The 10,851-nt window shown below is 37.8% G+C and overlaps 1 long non-coding RNA gene across 1 annotated transcript; it reads left to right on the top strand.

Annotated features, from left to right (window-relative positions):
• The first annotated feature begins 9,846 nt into the window (after positions 1-9,846).
• LOC124081392 (uncharacterized) lies at positions 9,847-10,554 on the top strand. The gene is made up of 2 exons (XR_006848029.2): positions 9,847-9,953; positions 10,327-10,554. It is a non-coding gene; the product is annotated as an uncharacterized LOC124081392 (long non-coding RNA).
• The last annotated feature ends 297 nt before the right edge of the window (positions 10,555-10,851 follow it).

Raw genomic sequence — 10,851 nt, 5'->3', positions numbered from 1 at the left:
CCCAAAAAACAAATACTGAATGTTTTCTCTGATATAAGAAGGTTGACTCATGGTGGGGTTGGGAGGGAGAGCATGGGAGAAATAGGGTAGAGGGGTGGGAGAGAAAGGAAGGGGGCAGGGGATTAGCAAGGATGGTGAAATGTGATGTATGAAGACTTAAATTGGGTGTCAACATACTTTATATACAAACAGAAATACAAAAATTGTGGTATATATGTGTATTAAGAATTGTAATGCAAAAAAAAAAAAATAATGTTACCTTAGGTAGAGGGAAGTGAAAGGAGGGGAAGGCAGGGGATATGGGGATAAGAAAGATAGTAGAATAAAACAGACATTATTACTTTATATACATGTGACTGTATAACCAATGTGATTCTCCAATATGTACACTCAGAAAAAGAGAAATTATATCCCATCTACGTATAATATATCAAAGTATATAAGTGCATTCTACTGTCATGTATAACTAATTAAAACAAATTAAAAATTAAAAAAGAGAGAGTATTGTGGCTTTGACCAATAGTGTTGCCCCTGCATCTCCCAAAAGAGCAAGAGTGCATGGCTCTTGGAAAACTCCCTCTGCTGAGAAGCCTTGCTTACCCTCAGTCTGGTCCTCACAACTAACCTCTTACACTGCTACCAAGAAAGCCTAACGTGTGCATGGGAGTGGGTATGTCATGAGGAATAGAACATTCAGACATTTAGATTGTATATTGCTTCCATTCTGCATTCTTCTTGCACACTACCCTAGTGTGTAATTTTGCAATGAATTTCCTCTTGCATTTTACTGAACATTTTTAAATTCTTCAAAAACTCTGTGATTCTAGAATGCTGAGTTGTTTTGTGAGCCTCTGTGTTTTCATGCAAAATGGAATGTCTAATTTATAGGAGGTTGCTGTCATATCAAAGTCGTTTTGTACTTAATGTAATTTCTACGTCTCCACCAGCATTATACTATTTTAATCAGAACAACTTTATAATGACAATAGCTTAATTTATAATAATAATAGCTTAATGGTTAATTGATAGGCCAGACCCACTCCAGGTTCCTCTTTAGATTTCATGATGTTTTAGCCTTCAAAATACTTTTTTGTTTTGAGGGGGAGGATGTACTGGGGATTGAATTTAGGGGCACTCTACCATGGAGCCACATCCCCAGCCCTATTTTGTATTTTATTTTAGAGACACGGTCTCATTGAATTCTTTAGTGCCTGCTTTTGCTGAGGCTAGCTTTGAACTCATGATCCTCCTGTCTCTGCCTCCTGAGCTACTGGCATTACATGTGTGCACCACCGCACCTGGCTACTAAAAAATACTTTTAAAAATGACCTAGACTAAGTCTTATATTGACAAATGTAGTATATGCCTTTATGTATTTATGTTCTTTTGAACATCCCCTAATAAAATTTTATAATTTGTCTACAAAAGTCTTAAGTCTATTATTTGATTATTTAGGCAATTTCAGTCTCTGATACTATTGTAAATAGTATATCCTGCTCAATCACAATTTCTAATCATTTGCCACTGGAATATAAAACTTTAATTTTACTTTTATACTTCAAGCTTTTATTCAGGAACCTTGACAATTTCTATAGCTATTTCCAATAATCTTTCTGGAGATTACATTTTTTTTTCAAAATATAAATAGTTTGGGCTGGGGATGTGGCTCAAGTGGTAGTTTGCTTGCCTGGCATGTGGGAGGCACTGGGTTTGATCCTCAGCACCACATTAAAAAAATAAAATAAAGATATTGGGTCCATCTAAAATTTAAAAAATAAAAAATATTAAAAATAGTCATCATTTGAAAATAATGCAAGTTTAAGCTTTCTATATTTTAGTATTCCATTCTTCTACTTTCTTCTATTCTCATTATATTTTACTCATGAGGATATCCAATACAAATTTGATTAAACATGGTGATACTGGGTATGATTATTCTGATTTTAAAGTAAACATTTCTAGGGAGGAGAGATGCTAGCAAGATGTCTGACTAGAAGCCCTACCATCCTTCCTCCCACAAAGACAACTCCCAAAATAAGCAATGCATTTTGGTGAGGGTAAGTGAAGAGAGCCTCAGAGCACATCTAAGGATCAGCAGAAGCCAGGTAGAGCATGGGAACCTGGGATGTTCACACAGAGTATAGGACACACTTAGTGTCTGACACATCATCAACAGCCAGGAGCAGCTCAGAACAAGGGAGCCTCCTCCCTGTGTGGACTAATCAAGCAAGAGGACCCCAGCAGCTCCCACCCAAACCTTGGACACCTTCCATACTCACTACGAGGACTCTTGTATTCTCATGCCACTCAGCTCCCCTGAGGGGACTGCCTGGAGTCCACACATCTGAGCTCCAGAAGAGAAGGAGGTGATGGTGTACCCCACTCCTGTGGCCAGCACAGCTATTAGACCATGGCACCTGGGGACTGGAAATACTGCTGGATTGTGTCTTGCTCAGGTGACAAACAGCCATGGCACCCCACCTTCCCTGAGACTTAGGCACTGCTTAACCACCCACACTTGGTGGCCTGCCACTCCTGAGCTCAGCCCCTGTCACAGCCTACACCATGGGGCCAGGCTGCAGTGAAGCCACACATCAATGCTCCCAGTCTCTGGTGCACCCTGCCCCTCAGGGCCTGGGCTGGGACTGTAGGCTGCCTCCTGGAAGAGGCATCTGAGTGCCCACAGCAGTCATAACCCACATCTGACTGAAGTTTCACATCACTTCTTGGGATCTAGCTGAGTAGCCAGACTTGCAAGGGCTGAGATGAATGTAGTGCCCTGGGTTCAGAAAACAGAGCATTGGCTGAGCTGCATCCTCACCCTACAAGTCAGAAAACCCTACAACCCTGGGTAAGACCCAGGACCCTGCAATTCTGGAACTGTGTGAGCTTCCTAGAACTTCCAGTCCTAGAACTGGATAGGCCTCTGTGGGGGGCTGTTGCACTGAGTGACCAGCATTTTCCTTCCCTGATTGGTTGTGGCTCTGTCAGTCACTTCCAGTGATCTTGCCACATTCAAAGAGGCTCTAGATGGCTGCCCTGATCCTGGAAGTAGCAGAATGTGCCTTCATGCTTAGTCGTGCCTTCCTATAACCCAAGGGGTCGAATTACCTTACCTGTCCTTGTAACCCTGCCCCTCTTGACCTTTTTTTGATGGAATTTTCTAAAGAATGAGGGTCTCCCCAGTAAAAGTCCACTCTTGGACATGCTCACTCTCACCAGCCCCTTGTGACATTCCTTGCTCTCCCATTTGGGGAGCTTGAGGCAGAGGAGCTGTCCTGGGTGTTTTATTTGGTATCCTAGGAAATTCACTTGAGCAACCTTTTGTTTGGCTGCCTATGCTGCTGGGGGTGGCAGGCCTCCCAAGATTCTGCAGTCGTGGAACTAGATAAGAATCCTAGACCCTACAATGGAGTGATCTCCCAGAACCCTGCAGTTCTGGAACTGGGTGAGTTTTCTGGACACCCCCCATTCCTGGAACTGGGCGACCCCCAAGCTGATGAGCTGCTGAGCCACTCCACTCCCTAGAGAGGAGTCATTATATATATTTGTTTCCTTTCCCTTTGAAGTGCAGCACTGTGGGATTCCATCCTTGAATGTGACTGAGTTTACTCCCTGGCTAGGTGTGAGGTGCTCAGACACTTTTAATGTGGCAGAGCTCTCCCCACCCTTCTTGGGTTTGAGAGCTTTTCTGTGTGGAGGCATGTCTCACCACTACCCCAAAGATCCAATCATCGCACCTGAACTTGCCACATTGCCCCCCCCTTGACTTTCATTGGATGAAATTTTCCCCAGAATTTTTTGTTCCCCAATAAAAGCCCTCTCCCTAGCATGTTCTCTCTCTCTCTCTCTCTCTCTCTCTCTCTCTCTCTCTCTCTCTCTCTCTCTCTCTCTCTCTCCCCTCTTTAGTAAAACCTAACTGCCCCCCTGGGGAGCTTGAGGCTGAGGGTTCAAGGAGCCATCCCAGAGCTGGTTTAAAGGTAAAATGGTGTCTGTGTCTTTAATTTAAACTCCCTGAGGATTTTCCCATGTGACCAAACTGTTCACACCATCTGCACTGGCCCTGGACTAAATAGCACCACAAACTCTTCTTGCAATCATAGAATGAGAAAGGGCCGACTCTTATGTATATCAACTAGGAGTTCCTTTGAGTTTGTTGAGATGAAAAGTGCTTAGAACAGTAACTCACCAAATAAATTCTCAGTACACTTCATCATCACCTGGTTAAGATCAACATTTCTTATTGTGTACTATATATCCTGATAGTGGAACTGTGTGCCTTCCCAGTGGTCTGATGGCTTTCCAACAGCCCTGTTCATAGCCCATGGTCATCATCCCTGCCACCTGCTCCTTCTCCCACATCCTTGGGCAGTGGTTTGCAGACAGGTGCACACCAGCATCACTTGCAGGTTTCCTTTCTACCACATCTGCTTTTGCTGACAATTAAAGGAAGTGACTCCTGTGGAGCACTCGGTTGCTCCAGCATGTAGATACCCTCTGTTAATTGAGTTCTTTGGTCACCAACAGCCACTGTTATGACTAACATAAACACAACTTAAAGAAAACTAAACTGATCAGGCCTTGGAAGAGATGAAAAGATGAGATCAGCAGAAACAAGTGGCTGATTCCATTGGGGTGCTGCTGGCTAAACAAACACTCTGCCCTCTCTGACCCCTGGTCATTCTGTTAGTATCCCACTGTGAGGGAGTCCACTCTAGCTTGGTGGCAGGCCAGCTAGGAGGTGTGCTGAGCAGGTTTGTGCTCTTCTGCCCTACACTGGCTCCTGGGCAGCCTAATGCCACATGCATCCAGTGAGTCCTGCGGCCTCTGTACCTGTGACCTGCAGGCCAGAGCAGCCTGAGTCAACTTCAAAGTCCCAGAAGGAAGGGACTTAAAAAGGAAGCATTGGAGACAGAGAAAATATGCACGAGAAAATCCATGCACCTTGTAGTATTGGTCTGACCCTTCTCTGTTAGAGATCTGTGAAGGGTCAGACCAATACTGGAGAACAGCATGTACCATGATGTCTCCTCACTCTCTACACATCTACTGTCCTTTGTGACCTTTGGTCTTTGGGGAAAGTACGTCTGTCTTCTCTATGAGGACAGTGTGACATAGCTGGACACGTTTTTGAGCCTAACAGACCATAAGTTAGTTAACCACTTTTCAAGTAGAGCTGATCATTTGCATTAGATATTTTCTCTAATTCTTTGTTCTTCAGTTATAAAATGGGAACCAAATTAGGTGGAGGATTCCTGTTCCATGCCTACCTCATAGAAGGCTCCAGAGAAAAGTCTGCTGTTTAATTCCCGGTATCGATGTCATCATTACTAGAGATTCCTAACACCCTTCCCAATGTCTGGTGCCTACTGGTATTCAGAAGGTGTTTAATGAATGAACAATTTGTACTTTTATACATACACATGATCATGTACATATAATTTAATTGAAATATATATATATATATATATATATATATATATATATATATATATATATGGAAAGTGCTAAAATAAGTGTTAGCTACTAGTAGATCACAGCTATTATAATAAAGTGAATTCATGATTCCACTTCCAGTGAGGATATAAAGAGTTCTTCTTACATCTTCATTTATATTAATATATAGTTGACCAAAAATTATGCACTCAATTATATATTTATTTCATAATGTGTTATTACATGGTGTATAATGATGTTTTGATATATGTGTACATTGTGAAATGGTTCAATTAAGTTAATAATTTCACCAATTCACTTGTTTTTTGTTCTCAGAACATTTATCATCCACTCTCAGCAATTTCTAAATGTACATTAACTCTAATAATTATGATATACAATATATCTCTGGGACTTATTCATTCTAACAGAAATTAGAAATTCCCCATACCTTCAACCCCTATGCTCTGGAGACCAACATTCTATTCTGTGCTTCCATGAGTTGGCCTTTTTCATGTTACACATGTGCACTGTCTATGCCTGGCTTACCTCATTTAGCATAATAACCTCCAGGTTCATCCACCTTGTCACAAATGACAGGATTTATTTCCTTTTAAAGACTGAATATTATTCCATTGGATATACAACATTTTAAAAATCCATTCATCTGTTACAGACAGGATGTTTCAGTGTCTTGGCTATTGTGAATAATGTTGCAATGAACGTGGGAGTGCAGACTTCTCTTCAGCATACTGATTTAATTGCCTTTGGATATATACCCAGAAGGGCCATTGCTGGAGCCAGGGTGTAAACAATTATCTGTCATATGGTCAAACAGCATTTTCTAATATTGGTTATTTTTGATATTTTATATTTATTAGTTTTTTTTTCATCATCAAAACTCAATTTAATGCAAAAGGGTGAACTGGCAGTATATGTCAAATGTTTTAAAAACATGCATGCATTACTAGATATTTCCATTTCTAAGTATTAATCCTAAATAATTATGCACCAAATTGGGCTATATGGATGCTTATGATGGTTTATTTATAAAAATATTAGTTACAAAGGAAAAAAAGAGCTGGGGATATGGCCCAGAGGTAGAGGTCCAATACCCAGCATCTCAAAATAACAACAAGAACCTGACTGCTACAAAAAGGTTGGTACAATAAATTATGAAAATTAATAAAATAGAATGATATGCATCTATTTAAAACATTTTCATTTTTATTAGCACATTGTAATTATACATAATAGTGGAGTTCATTCTGATACAATCATACACGACTGGAATGCAATTTGCTCCATTTCAGTCGCAGATACTTTCTCTTTCCCTCCCCTCTTCCCTGGCTCTATTCCCTTCCTCTGCTCTGCTGATCTTCCTTCTATGTATTTATTGTTTTTTAAATTGGTGCTTTATAGGTACACATAAAGATGGAATTCATCATGGTACAATCATATATGTACAGATCATAAATTTGGTCAATTTATTGTGCATCCTCCCTTTTACAGTCCCTCCTCCTTCCCTTCAATCCTCCTCTTCTACTACATTGGTCTCCCTTCTATTTGCATGGGGCCCCTGCCTTTTCCCCCTTATTTTGCTCTAGATTCAGCATATGAGAGAAAACATTTGCCCTTGATTTTCTGAGTCTCGTTTACTTCACAAATGCCATGATTTCATTCCTCTTTATGGCTGAGTAGAATTCCATTATATATATTATATTTTCTTTATCCTTTCATCTGCTGATGGGCACCTAGACTGGTTCCATTACTCTGGTATTTTGCACTGCACTGATATATACTTTGGTATGCATGGATCACTATAGTATGCTAATTTTAAAGCACTTTAACATTGAATATTTAATGATATAGAAGTCAAAAAATGTATTAATTACATTATGATCTCTTTTTTAAAAAGCTGATGATTGTGGAGGGGGCATGCATATATGTCTATGTATGTATGTATATGTGGGGATTGATACAGGTTCCTAGGTCATACACAAAAATATCAGTAATAGTGTTTATTTCTGGATTGTTCATTTACATGCAATTTTTGTTATTTTCTTTTTGCTTTTCTAAGTTTTCCACATGAGTCTATATTACTTTTGAAGTATGGAAAATTATTAAAAAGAAAGAAACAATGAAGTGAATTAAAATCTTGAAAACAGGGAGGGGGCACGGGGCTAGGAATGATGGTGAAATGAGTTAGAAATCATTACCCTAAGTATATGTACATAGACATGAGCAGTGTGAAATATTTTGTGTACAATGACTTGAAAAATAGTGCTCTATAAATGTAATATGAAATAAATTCTATTCTGCCATCATGTTTACCAAATTAGAATAATAATTTAGTTAAAATAATAAATATTTGTTATACAAGTTAAAAAAAACAAATAAAATCTTGAATACATAAAGACAGTCTTTGACAAAAAAAGAGAGAAATCTTTTTAGCTTGTTTACAAAGTAAAAGATCCAATACACAGACATGTTCCATAGCTTCCTGGACACTCCCTGAATTCACATGTGTTTTTGCCACAAACTCATGTGAAATCTGAAAAATTACTTTAGCTATTAGCACCCACCCACCCATACAGATGAAGAAATAGGGAAAATTGGCCTAAAATATGTAGAAAAAATTTCTTCCTTTATTTAAACAGAACAGAATTAAATTTATCCTGACAGTCTTAATAAAACTTCAAAAGTGATTTAAATGTTTACAAAAGAAGAACTCTAAAAAGATTCAAAAATATAATATTTTGTCTAAGAGATATTTTAAAATATTATGCAAGAATTTGGCTTCACCTGAATAGACCAATATAATTGTACAAGGTATTTTCCAAATGTTATAATAATTGTGGTTCTGTAAAAGCTAACCATTTACCCTGACCATTTTAATAACAATTATAGTTGGATACGGTGGCTCTCCCCTGTAATCCCAATGACTGGGGGCATGGGGGGTTATGGCAGGAGGATCCCAAGTTCAAAGTCAGACTCAGCATTTAGTGAGGCTCTAAGCAATTTAAAAAGACCCTGTCTCAAAATAAAATTTAAAAATGGCTGGGTATGAGGCTCAGTGGTTAATCACCCCTGGGTTTAATTCCCAGTACCAAAATCATAATAACAACATCATTCATTACAAATAAATACCTTCTAGTCTTATTTCTTTTTAACCTCTTCACTGAGCAAACATTCCCTGAAGAAACTGGATCCTTCTAAAATTAATTTTCACTAACAATCACTAAAAGGCCAAAACAGTATAAGGAAGACCTAAATGAGAAATAAGCAGGTTTGTATGGCTCCCATAGAATAGAATTTAAGAAACACTTATATCACAATAAATGTGACTTCAACTGCTTATCAGACTCACAGTCACCCCCCAATGTATCATGTTATCATGTCATCAACTTAAGTCTTCATATCTTCTACCACCATATACAATTGTCTGGACTTTCTTATTTCTCTCCTGGCATCAAGGGATCTATCACAGCATTTTCATTTATCAGTCACTCATATGAGAAACTTGAGTTCAGGATCTCATTAGCTCCTGCCTGCATTATTTTAATAGGCTCCTAATTTTCCTCCTCATCGCATCTATTATCACTTAAATTCAAAAGCATCATCCTGCCAGGATGCTCAAATATCACTTTAATCCTACTACAACTCAGTTCAAGAATCCTAGCTTGAATTTTATCCTATGAGCAGTGGAAAGCAAACTATAATGGCATTCAAAGGCTTTTTCTAATCTTCTGCTTTTGCTCCACATGAACTCTGTGGAATCAGGATGATCCTCCCACCTCACTTTCTTGTCAATGCAAATTCATCCTCCCAGCATACTCAACTGAAATGCAAATACAATTTTCAGTAACCAGTACAATTGTAAATGAACTCTTTTCCTTTATAATTTCTACAACCCTCACATATTTTTTGACCCATGGACAGGGCAGCAAGTCATACCGTCTCCTACTGACAAATAATTATAATTATTTTTATTAACTTGAGGTAATTTTTGTGGACCCTTTATTGTTGTACTTCTCACTGTTCCTAACAGCTAGAAACTGGTAAATGCACAATTAATATTTTGTGAAAAATGAAGTATCTGCATGTTTAGGTTTTATACAAAACCAAGTGTTTGGTGTGTGTGTATATGTGTGTAAGCGATGAGAATTTTCTATATATCTCCAAGACTTTTCTTTAACAAACAAATATTGTTTCACATTAGTTCATGCAGGGGGGTTCCCAAGATCATCCCTGGGTTTGGAGATTCCTCAGGAGAACTCACAGGACTCAGTATATAGTTGTTTTATGGCTATGATTTATTACAGCAACAGGATACTAAGCAGACTCAGGCACAATTTCTTTTTTTTTTTTTTTTTTGTTTCAAATATTTATTTTAGGTCATAAAAGCTTTTATTGTTTTGAACCCTGATTACAAGTCACATGACCAAGAACAATTAAAAAAGGAGATTCAGGATCATGCAAAAAGAAGTACAGCACCTTACAAATACCCAAGAAAGGTAGGCATCTTATTTATGATGAATATTTGTTCAGTGTTATGGAATTTTTTTCAACTGTTTATTTTCTCCTTTTTAATGAACACGCTCCTCAAACATGCTACATAAAGTGTTTCAAATTGAACTAATGATGTGTAAATAAGAATCTGAATTTTTAAAATTAAACTCTTAACTTGGCTCAGTGAACTTGCAGTAAATACTAAATATCAAGAAAAAAATCTCCTTAACAATACCCCCTTCCCTATTTGGTTACCCAAAACCCACAACAGGTGTCCTAATCTTTTCATCTAGAATTCATAATAGAATTAATACATAAATGGCTTTATCTAAAGATGAAAACTTTTAGACTAATTTTCTTCTTCTTGATATTTAACAGGTAGAATTTATTCAAGAGCTGCCAAAGACTATTAGTGGGAAGATAAAAAGAAATGAACAGAAGAAAAAAGAATGGAAAACAATTTAAATTCATCCCATTATCATAGTACATATGAAATAAACACAGAGGCTGAATTTGAAATAAAAAAATTCAATAGATTCCTATGCACCAGTGTCAATGTTCCTATAATTTGGCATCACAAAATAAATGTCATCAGTTGCTCAGGAATTTTTATTTTGATACTTCTTTTTTGTAGTACTAGGGATCAAACCCAGGGCCTAGCACATGCCAGGTACATGTTCAATAACTGATCTATATCCCCAGATCACAGCATTCTTAAATGTTTGATATAGAAGCAGTTTCTATCAATCAATCAAATCTCTGCCACATTGGATTTTAATCCTTAGTTAAATAATTCCAATATGTGAATATACAAATTGGAATAATTAAGCCTTGAATAAGACTAAACAACTTATAATTTTTCAGAAAATAAAAAAATATCAATCTGAAGATTATCATAATTAT

Source organism: Marmota monax, unplaced genomic scaffold (assembly GCF_021218885.2).
Source record: "Marmota monax isolate L192 unplaced genomic scaffold, Marmota_monax_Labrador192_F-V1.1 WCK01_AAM20220418_F8-fsc00184, whole genome shotgun sequence".
Classification (NCBI taxonomy): Eukaryota; Metazoa; Chordata; class Mammalia; order Rodentia; family Sciuridae; genus Marmota; species Marmota monax.
Note: the sequence above shows the minus strand (reverse complement) of the source record. Positions and strands in the feature narration are given on the sequence as shown.